The sequence below is a fragment of the Arachis ipaensis genome, chromosome B6 (assembly GCF_059453495.1).
Source record: "Arachis ipaensis isolate K30076 ecotype BB chromosome B6, ASM5945349v1, whole genome shotgun sequence".
Classification (NCBI taxonomy): domain Eukaryota; kingdom Viridiplantae; phylum Streptophyta; class Magnoliopsida; order Fabales; family Fabaceae; genus Arachis; species Arachis ipaensis.
In genome coordinates this window covers 46,516,295-46,530,753 of record NC_142441.1, presented here as the reverse complement: position 1 = coordinate 46,530,753, position 14,459 = coordinate 46,516,295, and the positions used below count along the sequence as shown (strand labels likewise).

The 14,459-nt window shown below is 40.1% G+C and overlaps 1 non-coding gene across 1 annotated transcript; it reads left to right on the top strand.

Moving 5' to 3' along the window:
* The first annotated feature begins 1,394 nt into the window (after window positions 1-1,394).
* LOC148555420 (small nucleolar RNA R71) lies at window positions 1,395-1,498 on the top strand. Its single transcript, XR_015886574.1, has one exon. It is a non-coding gene; the product is annotated as a small nucleolar RNA R71 (small nucleolar RNA).
* The last annotated feature ends 12,961 nt before the right edge of the window (window positions 1,499-14,459 follow it).

Here is a 14,459-nt window from a genome sequence, read left to right as displayed (position 1 = left end):
CCAGTCTGATGATTACATCTGTGGGCATTATCTCATTAATCTGCAGCCTCTTCACCAGGGATAAAGGCAGTAAGTTGATGCTGGCCCCCAAATCACATAGTGCTCTATCGAACATAGTTTCACCTATGGCACAAGGGATGTGAAAACTCCCTGGGTCTCTTTTTTTTGTAGGCAGCTCATGTTGAATAAGGGCACTACATTCCTTGTTCATCACTATAGTCTGGCCTCCTTTGAGTGAGCTTTTCCTGGGAAGAAGTTCCTTCATATACTTGATGAATGCAGGCATTTGTTGAATTGCCTTGATGAATGATATGTTTACATGCAGAGATGCAAACAAGTCTAGGAACCTTGAGTATATTCTCTTTCCCACAGCACCATTGAGCAGTTGAGGGAAGGGAGCATTGAGCTTCAGCAACTCTTGTTGTGAAATTTCTGGTCTTTGGTGATTTCTATCCTCCTCCTTTGTTGAGTTGTCTTCAGGTTGTTTGCAAAGTTTGCCTTGCTTGTCTTCAGTCTCTTGATCACTCGTAGTGATCATTTTGCAATCTTCCCATCTTACTTTCTTTGCTTCTCCCTTGGGGTTTTTCTCCGTGTCACTTGGGAAACTATCGGTGGTTTTAGGAATCTTCTCAGCTAAATATCCCACCTGGAATTCCAGCTTCCTAATGGTCTCTCCCTGGTTCTTAATATTGGCTCGCACTTCCTCTTTGAACACCTTATTTTCTTGAATCTCTTGGCATATTCCTTCAAGTAGGGCTTCAATCTTAGAGAGCTTGTCATCAATTGATGGGTGATTCGGAGCAGATGTGTTATTTTGGTTTTGATAAGCATATGAAGAAGTGTTGTTATGGGGGTGTTGAGACGTCCTCTGTGTGAATTGCTGGTGAGCTGCATTGTTGTTGGAGTTGTAACGTCTCTGGTCTTGGTTTTGATCTTGCTCACTTCCCCACCCAAAGTTTGGGTGGTTTCTCCATCCAGGGTTGTAGGTTTTGGAGTATGGATCATAGTTTTTCCTTGGTGAATTCCCAATGTAGTTGGCTTGCTCCTGACTCCCCTCTGCTTCTTCATTCACTCCTTCTTGGATTGTTGATGAAGTGGAGATTGCTGCTACTTGGTTCATCTCCATCTTCTTGGTGAGGTCAGCCAGCTGCTGGGTAATGAGCTTGTTTTGGGCCAGCAGAGCATCTACATTGTTTAGCTCCATTACTCCTCTTGTGTTCCCTCTTTCGGAAGCATAGAAGTAGTCGTTCTCTGCTACTGTTTTAATAACATCTATGGCTTCCTCAATGGTCTTCTTCTTATTTAAAGATCCTCCAGATGAATGGTCTACGGCCTTCTTTGACTCATAAGAGAGCCCTTCATAGAAAATGTGCAGCTGCACCCATTTGTTGAACATGTCAGGTGGACACCTCCTTGTTAAGTCCTTGAACCTCTCCCATGCTTCATATAGAGTCTCACCATCTTGTTGCCTGAAAGTTTGGACCTCAGCTCTCAGCCTATTGATTCGTTGAGGAGGGTAAAATCTTGCTAAGAATTTGTTCACCACGTCTTCCCAAGTTGTCAAGCTTTCCCTTGGGAAAGATTCCAGCCATTTGGCTGCCTTGTCCCTGAGTGAGAATGGAAATAAGATTAGTCTATAGGCGTCAGGATGAACACCATTAGACTTCACTGTGTCACATATTCTCAGGAAGGTGGTTAAATGTTGATTGGGGTCTTCTTGAACACTTCCTCCAAACGAACAGTTGTTCTGAACAAGGGTGATGAGCTGTGATTTAAGTTCGAAGTTGTTGGCATGGATTGTTGGCTTTTGGATGCTACTTCCACAATTGCCTGGGTTTGGATTGATGTAAGAGCCCAAAACTCTTCTATCCTCCCCAGCATGATTTGCTCTACCTCCTCCCCCATGGTTGTGATCTTCTTCTTCATGATGGTTTTCCATGTTGTCTTCCATGTTTGTTTCAAAGAATTCCTCTTCTTCCATAGCACCAACCACTTTCTTTCTTCTTGCCTCCCTCCTTAATCTAAGGAAGGTCCTCTCAGGTTCAGAATCGAAGGAAGTTGAAGCCTCGCTTCTTCTCCCTGTCATACAACCATCAAGTGCAAGCAAGAAAAGATAGGTGATGCCAAGGCATCTTAGGCTAGTTTCACTAGCATTTTTTATGTTATTTTTAGTTGTTTTATGCATTTTCTTGAGCCTTAAGTAATCATTTGGGCCAAATAGTCATGCTTGTCTTAAATCATTCAAACATGAAGATTTTTATGCAAATTCCATGAGTTTTTAGTTATATTCCTTGAATGCTATGAATGGAAGAATTCTCATGAATTTTAGCAAGACTTTGATGCAACTGTTTGGATGATTTCAGGGAAGAAGAGGCTAGGCAAGGAAGCAACAAAATCAATAAAGGAAGCTTGAATATCACATGTGGAGTTTAAGTTCCAGTTTAAGCCTAAACTGGAGCTTAAACGCCAAAAATCATGAAGGATAAGAAATGCTGGAAATGAAGTTTAACCTCCAGTTTGACCTCAAACTGGAGGTTAAACGCCAGAATGGAAGGTCTCACCAAAGAAGCATTTCCACGTTTAACCTCCAGTTTGACCTCAAACTGGAGGTTAAACGCCAGAATGATAATGCCACTCAGGAAGGAGTTCCACGTTTAACCTCCAGTTTGACCTCAAACTGGAGGTTAAACGCCAGAAGTGGGAATAGCACCAGGGAGCCATTTCCACGTTTAAGCTCCAGTTTGACCTCAAACTGGAGCTTAAACGTGTTCGACAGCCTTTCTCCTCCAGGGTTGCTCTCTCCATTTCCACGTTTAACCTCCAGTTTGACCTCAAACTGGAGGTTAAACGTGTTCGACACCTCCAGGGCTACCATTCTAAGCTTCCACGTTTAACCTCCAGTTTGACCTCAAACTGGAGGTTAAACGTGTTCGACCTCCAGGGCTGCCCTTCCTTTATCCACGTTTAAGCTTCAGTTTAACCTTAAACTGAAGCTTAAACGTGTTATATGGAACAGCTTGACCATGCCTTCTTCAAACATAAATAACTTGAGCTACAAAACTCCAAATGAGGTGATTCAAAATGCATTGGAAAGAAGACATCTAGAGCTTTCCAAGCATATATGGCATGCATGGTGGATACTAAAAATTGAGGGAGAAAACAGCCCCGTAATGTGCATAGAAGAGCAGAGTACCAACATGCAATCAGGCCAGCTGACCTCTTCACCTTCCATGGAGTATAACTCGAGTTGTAGAGATCCAATTGAGGTGCTTCCAGTTGCGTTAGAAAGCTGACATCCATAGCTTTCCAACGAGGTATAATAGTCTATATTTGGCATCAAATTGGTAAGGTTGACAAGAGAACAAAGTGACGACTCAAGAAAGGGGGTGCAACATTTGAGTGTAGTTTAATGGATCATTATCCTTTTTGGATCAATTATGTCACTCAGCCCTTCAAGCAAGCAAGGCCCATCAACAACACCAAATCAAGGCCACAAGAATCATCTAGAATAGTTTATTTTCATTTGATTGTAATTTGCTTTGAATTTCATTTTCATTTTGTAATTTAGGGAGCCTATTTAAAGGCCTTAGTTTCTGCATTTGAGAGGGGGGGATTGAAGGGGAATCCAGCCCCTGATGGGGACTGTTACTTTCACTTTTAGCTAGTTTTCCTTTTCTTTGTAATTGAATTCAGAGCTATGATTCACTAAACCCCCTTTCATTGGGTTAGGGAGCTCTATTGTAATTCAATGAATCAATAATAGTTTATCTTCTTCTTCAATCTTTTCTCTTGAATTTTGTTAGAAAGCTTCTCGATCTAATTCCATTGAGTAGTTGTCTTGGGAAAGAAACTACCCATACTTGGAATCCTTCGGAGCCTTGGGAAAGGAATGGAGGATTCATGCTAGAGAAGCTTTCTCACAGTGAATTGGATTGGGGTTTGGATGGATATTGTGACATGTAATCCTACCAAATTGTGGTTCATGAAATTGTGTGGTATAATCAGTGATCAAGCATCATCTCTTCTTATGAACATTTAAACCAAGGGATTGGGAATTTGTTTGTTTTTAGAGAGAATTGGTGAGCCAAGGGATTGGGATCCAATCATATAAGATTGCCAAGCAAAATTCAATGAATGCATTGATTGAGGAAGAGATATACATGTTTTGATTCAGAGATTTCAATATCTCCTAAACCCAATGAATTCCCCATTTCTGATTTCCACTTTCTCTTTACATTCTGCAACTCAATTCATGCAATCACCCCCATTCCCTTTTAATTTCAGCAATTTAGTTTCTGCTCTTTAATTCATGCAATTTAAGATTCCGCCATTTCAATTCCTTGTCATTTACTTTTCCCCGCCAATTTTACATTCCACAATACTCATCTCAATCTTGATTCCGCTCAACTAGAACACACTTCTAATCCGAATTGCTCACTCAACCAATCCTTGTGGGATTCGACCTCACTCTATTGTGAGTTTTTACTTGACGATAACCGGTGCACTTGCCGGAAGGAATTTTGCCGATCGTGCAATTTCCTAAATCGTAGCATAACTAGATTATGCGCATCAAGTTTATGGCGCCGTTGCCGGGGATTGGTTTTCGATTGACAATTCTCCAATTGGAAGTTAACTAGATTGAGCAATTTTTCTTTTCTTTTGTTAATAGTTTTTGTTTCAGTTTATTACTGCTAATTTCTGCAAATTTTAATTTGTTTTCTTTGCTTATTCACTTGTTAGCATACTAACCACTAGCTGTTTGTGATATTGCCTCACTATGGGATTTCCACTATCTTTAGATGAGTATTGTTTGAGACTGAGCACATTGCAAAAAAGAAAGGAGTATCCATCATCTTTTGGTCAATCAAAATTCATGAGAAAATCTCCACCACCACAGAATGATTCATGTTATTATGCTCATGGTGGGTGGGAGTATCAGGAACAGGAAACGGGGTACTTCCCAGAGCCACAAAATGGTCCATGTTTTGGTGAATTTGATCACTACTCAAGTTGTGGCTGGGAAGATCAAAACCAAAGAGATTTCACTTATTCACACCCCATTCATCAAGAGCCATCACCTCTGAATTATCCAACCTCACCTCCTAGTTTTACATATCCAAATTCTTCATCACTTGAGCATTTCTCAGCACAAAATTCCTTCTCAAATTCATACAATTCATTTCACTATCCACAAGACTCATTCCACTACACACAAGAGTCATACCACTACCAACACTCCAACCAAAGACTCTATCAGCCCACACAAAACACATACTCCCAGCCACCATATCACAGCCAAGATAATCAACCTCATCAACCCAATCCGAACCAACAATTTCAAGATCAATTAAACAGGATAGAAGGAATGATTGCAACTATGGGCAGAGATGTGGCCGATTTGAAAGGCTTTAAGGAAGAAGTGATATCCAACTTACAAAATCAAGGTGCTGCCATTCAAAAGCTAGAAGCACAAATTGAATATCTATCAAAGCAAATCCCTACCCACAATTCTTCTAGTGATACCATGGCAAACCCAAGGGAGGAATCAGAAGAACAAGAAAGGGAGAAAGTCAATAAAGGGAGATCACACTCCAATGACACAGAGAGTTGCAAAGAGGAAGGGTTCATTGAACCACAAATTCAGGAAGCTTTTGATGAACAGGATACTCCAACTGTCCAACAACAACCAAGTTCTGAGATCAAGGATATAAAGGCAGTAGAAACAAGCACCAAAATGAGGATTGTGACCGAGACACAAAGGATCATATCCATGAAGAAGAGAAGGTCGAAGAACAATCCAACTCCTGAGCCAACAAGCAAGTTCACTCAAGCCAATCACAAGGGAAAGCTTGCTGGAAAGAAGCATTCACAACAAGGGGCACTAACTAGCTCCTTTATCCACTTGAAGTCATTCCTCTTAACAAACTGGAAGAAGAGGAAGAAAGTCAGGAACAGCATGTCAAGCTAATGACGTTAAAGAAGCGCTTGTTGGGAGGCAACCCAACCAAAGGTAGTTTTTCTCTTCTAGTTATTTCAATAAAAGAGTTAAGTAGATTTATCTGTATTGCAAGGAGCTAAGTTTGGTGTTGCACACCAAAACAATTCAAGGGTGAATGTGAGATTCTAAGTTTGGTGTTCCACCAAAAACTTCATTAAAAGCACATTTCTACCTCAGCATGACTAGTCACTAGCTCCAACCAATCAGGGAAACTACTTAACCAATAGTTTAATTTCTAGTTCATAGTTTCTTTTTCTAGTTCATAGTTATTTTCTTAATAAAAGCACATGAGGTTTTCTGCATATGATCCAAATTGCTACATATGGCAAGGAACTAAGTTTGGTGTTCACACACCAATCTAAGTTCAGAGGCCTACAAACATACATGCATGCTAACCAATTCTCAAAGTGCTTGGGGAACAAGCAACTTCTAATAGCTTTGCAGGAAGACAATCAATCTCATGGAAGGAATATACATCATCATCAAAGAGAACACCAAGGCTAGGAAGGATGATGAACAACAAAGAAGATGCTAAAAGGTTGTATTGTCACTTAATTGCTTGTACTTTGAATTGCTGATATTGGAAGTTTGCATGCACCCGTGCTTTAAGTTTGAGTCATTGCAGTTTTTGTTTGTCTGTTTGTTTAATTTCCAAATAAGTGATAGTCTAAGTGTCTGGATAAACTTCACTTGCTTAAATGTATGCTTGCCATGCTTGTTCTGTTTCCAAAAATAAAAGAAAAGTTTGAACAAAAGTAACTCAATTCCATTTGGTAAGAAATCAAATAAGATTAAGTGGTGGTATGCATGTTTGATTGAATAGTCAGCTCACTAAGAAATAAAGTTAGAATTGTCACTTTTAGTGGAAATTAGAATGCTGTCTATGGATCTTGATGAATAAATGTCTTTGGCCATGAAAAAGAAAGAAAAAGAAGAAGAAAAAGCCACTGAAAAAGGGCAACCAAAAAGCAAAAAAAAAAAAAATTGAGAAAATAAGCTAGGCACCAATGGTTTGAACTTCTGAGACAAATGCCTGTGGTGTTTATGTATTAAGGATATGCTTGGATGAATAGGTTCTGAGGAGTGTTTCAACACTTGGTAACTTGGGTTTACTAACCCGGGATTATCAACCAAAAGTCCATTATCAAGAGCAACCTAAATACAAAGCATTTAGTCACACAAAGAGGTGCTGAGCACCAATGTCTCAAGAAGAAATGTGAACTAAAATGCCTGTAGTGGATATGTGTAGTGCACTGATAAGAAAAAGAAAATGCCAAAGGCTTGTGCAACACATGACACTGAGCAACAAGGAGCAAATAAGCTCAAAGAAAAAGAAAAACAAAGAAAAGAAACTTGCCAAGGATATGTGAATAACAAGAGGCCATAGCAGTGTTTTAGTGGAAACATAAAAAGTGACATTCTTACCTAAGAAACAATAAAGTGATGCTGCAACAACTTTCTGCATGAACACCCCATTAATCAATGTCAATTACTTACTGATATGGCTAATGAATTTACCTTCTGTTTCATTCTTTCTTCTCAATAATTCAGAACTTGCTTAGGGACAAGCAAGTATTAAGTTTGTTGTTATGATGCCAAGGCATCTTAGGCTAGTTTCACTAGCATTTTTTATGTTATTTTTAGTTGTTTTATGCATTTTCTTGAGCCTTAAGTAATCATTTGGGCCAAATAGTCATGCTTGTCTTAAATCATTCAAACATGAAGATTTTTATGCAAATTCCATGAGTTTTTAGTTATATTCCTTGAATGCTATGAATGGAAGAATTCTCATGAATTTTAGCAAGACTTTGATGCAACTGTTTGGATGATTTCAGGGAAGAAGAGGCTAGGCAAGGAAGCAACAAAATCAATAAAGGAAGCTTGAATATCACATGTGGAGTTTAAGTTCCAGTTTAAGCCTAAACTGGAGCTTAAACGCCAAAAATCATGAAGGATAAGAAATGCTGGAAATGAAGTTTAACCTCCAGTTTGACCTCAAACTGGAGGTTAAACGCCAGAATGGAAGGTCTCACCAAAGAAGCATTTCCACGTTTAACCTCCAGTTTGACCTCAAACTGGAGGTTAAACGCTAGAATGATAATGCCACTCAGGAAGGAGTTCCACGTTTAACCTCCAGTTTGACCTCAAACTGGAGGTTAAACGCCAGAAGTGGGAATAGCACCAGGGAGCCATTTCCACGTTTAAGCTCCAGTTTGACCTCAAACTGGAGCTTAAACGTGTTCGACAGCCTTTCTCCTCCAGGGTTGCTCTCTCCATTTCCACGTTTAACCTCCAGTTTGACCTCAAACTGGAGGTTAAACGTGTTCGACACCTCCAGGGCTACCATTCTAAGCTTCCACGTTTAACCTCCAGTTTGACCTCAAACTGGAGGTTAAACGTGTTCGACCTCCAGGGCTGCCCTTCCTTTATCCACGTTTAAGCTTCAGTTTAACCTTAAACTGAAGCTTAAACGTGTTATATGGAACAGCTTGACCATGCCTTCTTCAAACATAAATAACTTGAGCTACAAAACTCCAAATGAGGTGATTCAAAATGCATTGGAAAGAAGATATCTAGAGCTTTCCAAGCATATATGGCATGCATGGTGGATACTAAAAATTGAGGGAGAAAACAGCCCCGTAATGTGCATAGAAGAGCATAGTACCAACATGCAATCAGGCCAGCTGACCTCTTCACCTTCTATGGAGTATAACTCGAGTTGTAGAGATCCAATTGAAGTGCTTTCAGTTGCGTTAGAAAGCTGACATCCATAGCTTTCCAACGAGGTATAATAGTCTATATTTGGCATCAAATTGGTAAGGTTGACAAGAGAACAAAGTGACGACTCAAGAAAGGGGGTGCAACATTTGAGTGTAGTTTAATGGATCATTATCCTTTTTGGATCAATTATGTCACTCAGCCCTTCAAGCAAGCAAGGCCCATCAACAACACCAAATCAAGGCCACAAGAATCATCTAGAATAGTTTATTTTCATTTGATTGTAATTTGCTTTAAATTTCATTTTCATTTTGTAATTTAGGGAGCCTATTTAAAGGCCTTAGTTTCTGCATTTGAGAGGGGGGGGATTGAAGGGGAATCCAGCCCCTGATGGGGACTGTTACTTTCACTTTTAGCTAGTTTTCCTTTTCTTTGTAATTGAATTCAGAGCTATGATTCACTAAACCCCCTTTCATTGGGTTAGGGAGCTCTATTGTAATTCAATGAATCAATAATAGTTTATCTTCTTCTTCAATCTTTTCTCTTGAATTTTGTTAGAAAGCTTCTCGATCTAATTCCATTGAGTAGTTGTCTTGGGAAAGAAACTACCCATACTTGGAATCCTTCGGAGCCTTGGGAAAGGAATGGAGGATTCATGCTAGAGAAGCTTTCTCACAGTGAATTGGATTGGGGTTTGGATGGATATTGTGACATGTAATCCTACCAAATTGTGGTTCATGAAATTGTGTGGTATAATCAGTGATCAAGCATCATCTCTTCTTATGAACATTTAAACCAAGGGATTGGGAATTTGTTTGTTTTTAGAGAGAATTGGTGAGCCAAGGGATTGGGATCCAATCATATAAGATTGCCAAGCAAAATTCAATGAATGCATTGATTGAGGAAGAGATATACATGTTTTGATTCGGAGATTTCAATATCTCCTAAACCCAATGAATTCCCCATTTCTGATTTCCACTTTCTCTTTACATTCTGCAACTCAATTCATGCAATCACCCCCATTCCCTTTTAATTTCAGCAATTTAGTTTCTGCTCTTTAATTCATGCAATTTATGATTCCGCCATTTCAATTCCTTGTCATTTACTTTTCCCCGCCAATTTTACATTCCACAATACTCATCTCAATCTTGATTCCGCTCAACTAGAACACACTTCTAATCCGAATTGCTCACTCAACCAATCCTTGTGGGATTCGACCTCACTCTATTGTGAGTTTTTACTTGACGATAACCGGTGCACTTGCCGGAAGGAATTTTGCCGATCGTGCAATTTCCTAAATCGTAGCATAACTAGATTATGCGCATCAATAGGTGCAGAAAGTATTTGTGTCAGAATTACTGTTAGTTGTGGGTGATGCAATATATCAAACAGTTAGTGGGTTAGCAAACAGAATTGAAAATAACAAAGAAGAACAAAAGAGTAGACGGAGAAGGGAAGAAGTTTAACTAAAACAAAAAGTAAATCACTCAAACAGAAAATGAAATTCACAAAATAAAAATGCTCAATCTAGTGATCTTCCAATTTAATCATTGTTGATGCACAATCAATCCCCGGCAACGGCGCCATAAACTTGATGCATAAAAAACTTATCTCACAACAAATCTCCCTTCGGCAAGTGTACCGAATTTGTCGTCAAGTAAAAACTCACAATAGAGTGAGGTCGAATCCCACAGGGATTGATTGATCAAGCAACTTTAATTAGAAGAATGTTCTAGTTGAGCGAATCCAGAATTTGGGTTGAGAGTTGCAGAAAATAAAATGGTGGGAATGTAAATAACAGAAAAGTAAATGCTAGAATTAAAGGACTGAAAGCAAATGACTGAAAGTAAATTGCAGAATTGTAAATGAGAATGGGGGATTTGCTCATAAAAGTAAATGGCAGAAATTAAAGAGAATGGGTAAGATCAGAGATGGGGAGTTCATTGGGCTTAGGAGATGTTGCCATTCTCCGAATCAAATTCATTTTCATCTCTTCCTCAATCAATGCACTCATTGATCTCCATGGCAATCTTAAGTGATTGAATTACAATTTCTTGCAATTCAATCTCTCAAATCTTGATCAATGCCCAATTCCTTGGTCAATTGCTCATGAGAAGAGATGAAGTATGGTCACTGATTATACCACATGCATTTCCCAAATCAAGTATTGAGAGGGTTATAGTCACATACCCATCCAAACCCAATTTGGTCCAGCATGAGAAAGCATTTCTAGCTTGATCTCTTCATTCCTCTTTCAAGGTTCAAAAGAGATCCAAGTTTGAATAGCTTCTCTTCCAAGATAACTACTCAATTGAACGAAGATCGAAAGCTTTCAAGTAAAATCAAGAGAAAAGATAGGAGAAGAATAATGAAAATTAGTATTGATCCATCAAATTACAACAGAGCTCCCTAACCCAATGAAAGGGGTTTAGTTATTCATAGCTCTTGAAAATGAAAACAAAGATGGAGAATACATCATAAAACTAGAAAATTCAGAGAAAGTAAAATACAGAGAGTAGTTCTCTTTTTCCAGCCTCCAGAACTCTTTTTTTACAATTCAAAGCTACTCCTATATATATGACTCTTCTCAGCTTCTAGTTTACTCTTCAAGTCTTAGGCCTTTGGATCTTGAGTTTGAAGCAGTTCTTTTCTTCATTTGGGCTTGGCTTTACTTGCAGAGAGAAAGTGCTAAGTGGGCAGAGACTTCAGCTCAGGGCGTTAGGGGTGTTAACATTTAGTGAAAGTATAAGTTCGAGAACGTTAGTGACACTTAACATTTTCACTAATGTTCCAATGTACCCCTTTGCCTTACGTTAGAGCCCACGTTAACTATGTTAATGTGGCTTCTAACGTGGCCTTGCCAAACTTCGAGAACGTTAGTGACACTCAACATTGTCACTAACGTTCCAGTGTGCCCCTTTTTGCTTCACGTTAAAGCTCCACGTTAACTAGGTTAACGTGGCTTCTAACGTGGCCTTGCCAACCTTCGAGAACGTTAGTGACACTCAACATTGTCACTAACGTTCCAATGTGCCCCTAGATCTCACGTTAGAGTCCACGTTAACTAGGTTAACGTGGCTTCTAACGTGGCCATTCTTAGCCATCCCAACGTTAGTGACAATGTTGAATGTCACTAACGTTGGCTCATCATTCATTCCTCATCGTTAGCTTCCACGTTAACTAAGTTAACGTGGAAGTTAATGTGGCTCCTTGGGGGGTTGTGTGGTTTCTTCCAACGTTAGTGACAATGTTGAGTGTCACTAACGTTGGCGATAACTCTCACTTCTTACGTTAGCTCCCACGTTAACCAAGTTAACGTGGGAGTTAACGTGGTGTGTTGCATCCTTAGGCCAACATTAGTGAAAATGTTGAATGTCACTAACGTTGGCTTCTCTTCCCCATTTAACATTAGAGGCCACGTTAACTAGGTTAACGTGGGCTCTTACGTGGCCACTCATGAGTGTTTGCCAACGTTAGTGACAATGTTAAGTGTCACTAACGTTGGCTCAACTTCCCTTTTCCACGTTAGAGTTCACGTTAACTTAGTTAACGTGACTCTTAACGTGGGCAATAATGGCTATGAGAGTGTCATTGGCAATCATTTTTCTTATTAACCTTGCAAGTTTCCTCCCTTTCCTTGCTTCCTTTGGTCCTGAAATCAAGCAATAGAGTGCATCAAAGTTCTAGTCCAAGTCATGGGCAATGCAACATACAATTTGTCACTAAACTTATGCAAAATCCTCATGAAATAATGTAAAATGCACAATGTATGCTTGAGTCAAGGTGTAAGTGATTATCTACCCAAAACTAGCTTATTTCCTAAGGAAATGCATGAAACTAACCTAAAAACAGTAAAGAAAAGGTCAGTGAAACTGGCTAAGATGCCCTGGCATCACTCGGGGATCACTTTCTTCTTGGCCACAACTTCATAGAAGTGGTCTTGATGCACCCTTGAGAGAAATCTCTCCATCTCCCATGACTCGGAGGTGGAAGCTTTTGCCTTCCCTTTCCTCTTTCTAGAGGTTTCTCCGGCCTTTGGTGCCATAAATGGTTATGGAAAAACAAAAAGCTTTAGCTTTTACTACACCAAACTTAGAAGGTTGCTCGTCCTCGAGCAAAAGAAGAAAGAAGAGAGTAGAAGAAGAAGAAATAGAGGGGATGGAGTGGGCTTTGTGTTTCGGCCAAGGGGGAGAAGTGGTGTTTAGGTTATGTGAAAATGAAAGAGTGAAGATGGGTTTATATAGGGGTGAGAGGGGTGTGTATGGTTCGGCTATAGAGGGTGGGTTTGGGAGGGAAAGTGGTTTGAATTTGAATGGTGAGGTAGGTGGGGTTTTATGAAGGATGGCTGTGAGTGGTGAAGAGAATGGTAGGATTTGATAGGTGAGGGGTTTTTGGGGAAGAGGTATTGAGGTGATTGGTGAATGGGTGAAGAAGAGAGAAAGTGGTGGGGTAGGTGGGGATCCTGTGGGGTCCGCAGATCCTGAGGTGTCAAGGATATCTCATCCCTGCACCAAGTGGCGTGCAAAATGCCTCTTTCAGCCAATCCTGACATTAAACGCCAGGCTGCTGCCCATTTCTAGCGTTTAACGCCAGCTTCTTGCCCATTCCTGGCGTTAAACGCCAGTCTGGTGCCCTTTTCTGGCGTTAAACGCCCAGAATGGTGCCAGACTGGGCGTTTAACGCCCATTCTGCTACCTTTACTGGCGTTTAAACGCCAGTAACTGTCTCCTCCAGGGTGTTCTATTTTTCATTCTGCTTTTCACTTTATTTTTGCTTTTTCAATTGTTTTTGTGACTTCACATGATCATCAACCTACAGAAAACATAAAATAACAATAGAAAATAGAAATTTAAAGTAAAAATTGGGTTGCCTTCCAACAAGCGCTTCTTTAATGTCAATAGCTTGACAGTGGCTCTCATGGAGCCTCACAGATGTTCAGAGCAATGTTGGAACCTCCCAACACCAAACTTAGAGTTTGAATGTGGGGGTTCAACACCAAACTTAGAGTTTGGTTGTGGCCACCCAACACCAAACTTAGAGTTTGACTATGGGGGCTCTGTTTGACTCTGTATTGAGAGAAGCTCTTCATGCTTCCTCTCCATGGTGACAGAGGGATATCCTTGAGCTTTAAACACAAGGGAGTCTTTATCTACTTGAATGATCAATTCTCTTCTGTCAACATCAATCACAGCCTTTGCTGTGGTTAGGAAGGGTCTGCCAAGGATGATGGATTCATCCATACACTTCCCAGTCTCTAGGACTATGAAATCAGCAGGGATGTAATGGTCTTCAACCTTTACCAAGACATCCTCTACAAGTCCATAAGCTTGTCTCTTTGAATTGTCTGCCATCTCTAGTGAGATTCTTGCAGCTTGTACCTCAATGATCCCTAGCTTCTCCATTACAGAGAGAGGCATAAGGTTTATGCTTGACCCTAGGTCACACAGAGCCTTCTCAAAGGTCATGGTGCCTATGGTAGAAGGGATTGAGAACTTTCCAGGGTCCTGTCTCTTTTGAGGTAATCTCTGCCTAGTCAAGTCCTCTAGTTCTTTGATGAGCAATGGAGGTTCATTCTCCCAAGTCTCATTACCAAATAACTTGGCATTTAGCTTCATGATTGCTCCAAGGTACTTAGCAACTTGCTCTTCAGTGACATTTTCATCCTCTTCAAAGGAAGAATACTCATCAGAGCTCATGAATGGCAGAAGTAGATTTAATGGAATCTCTAAGGTCTCAGTGTGAG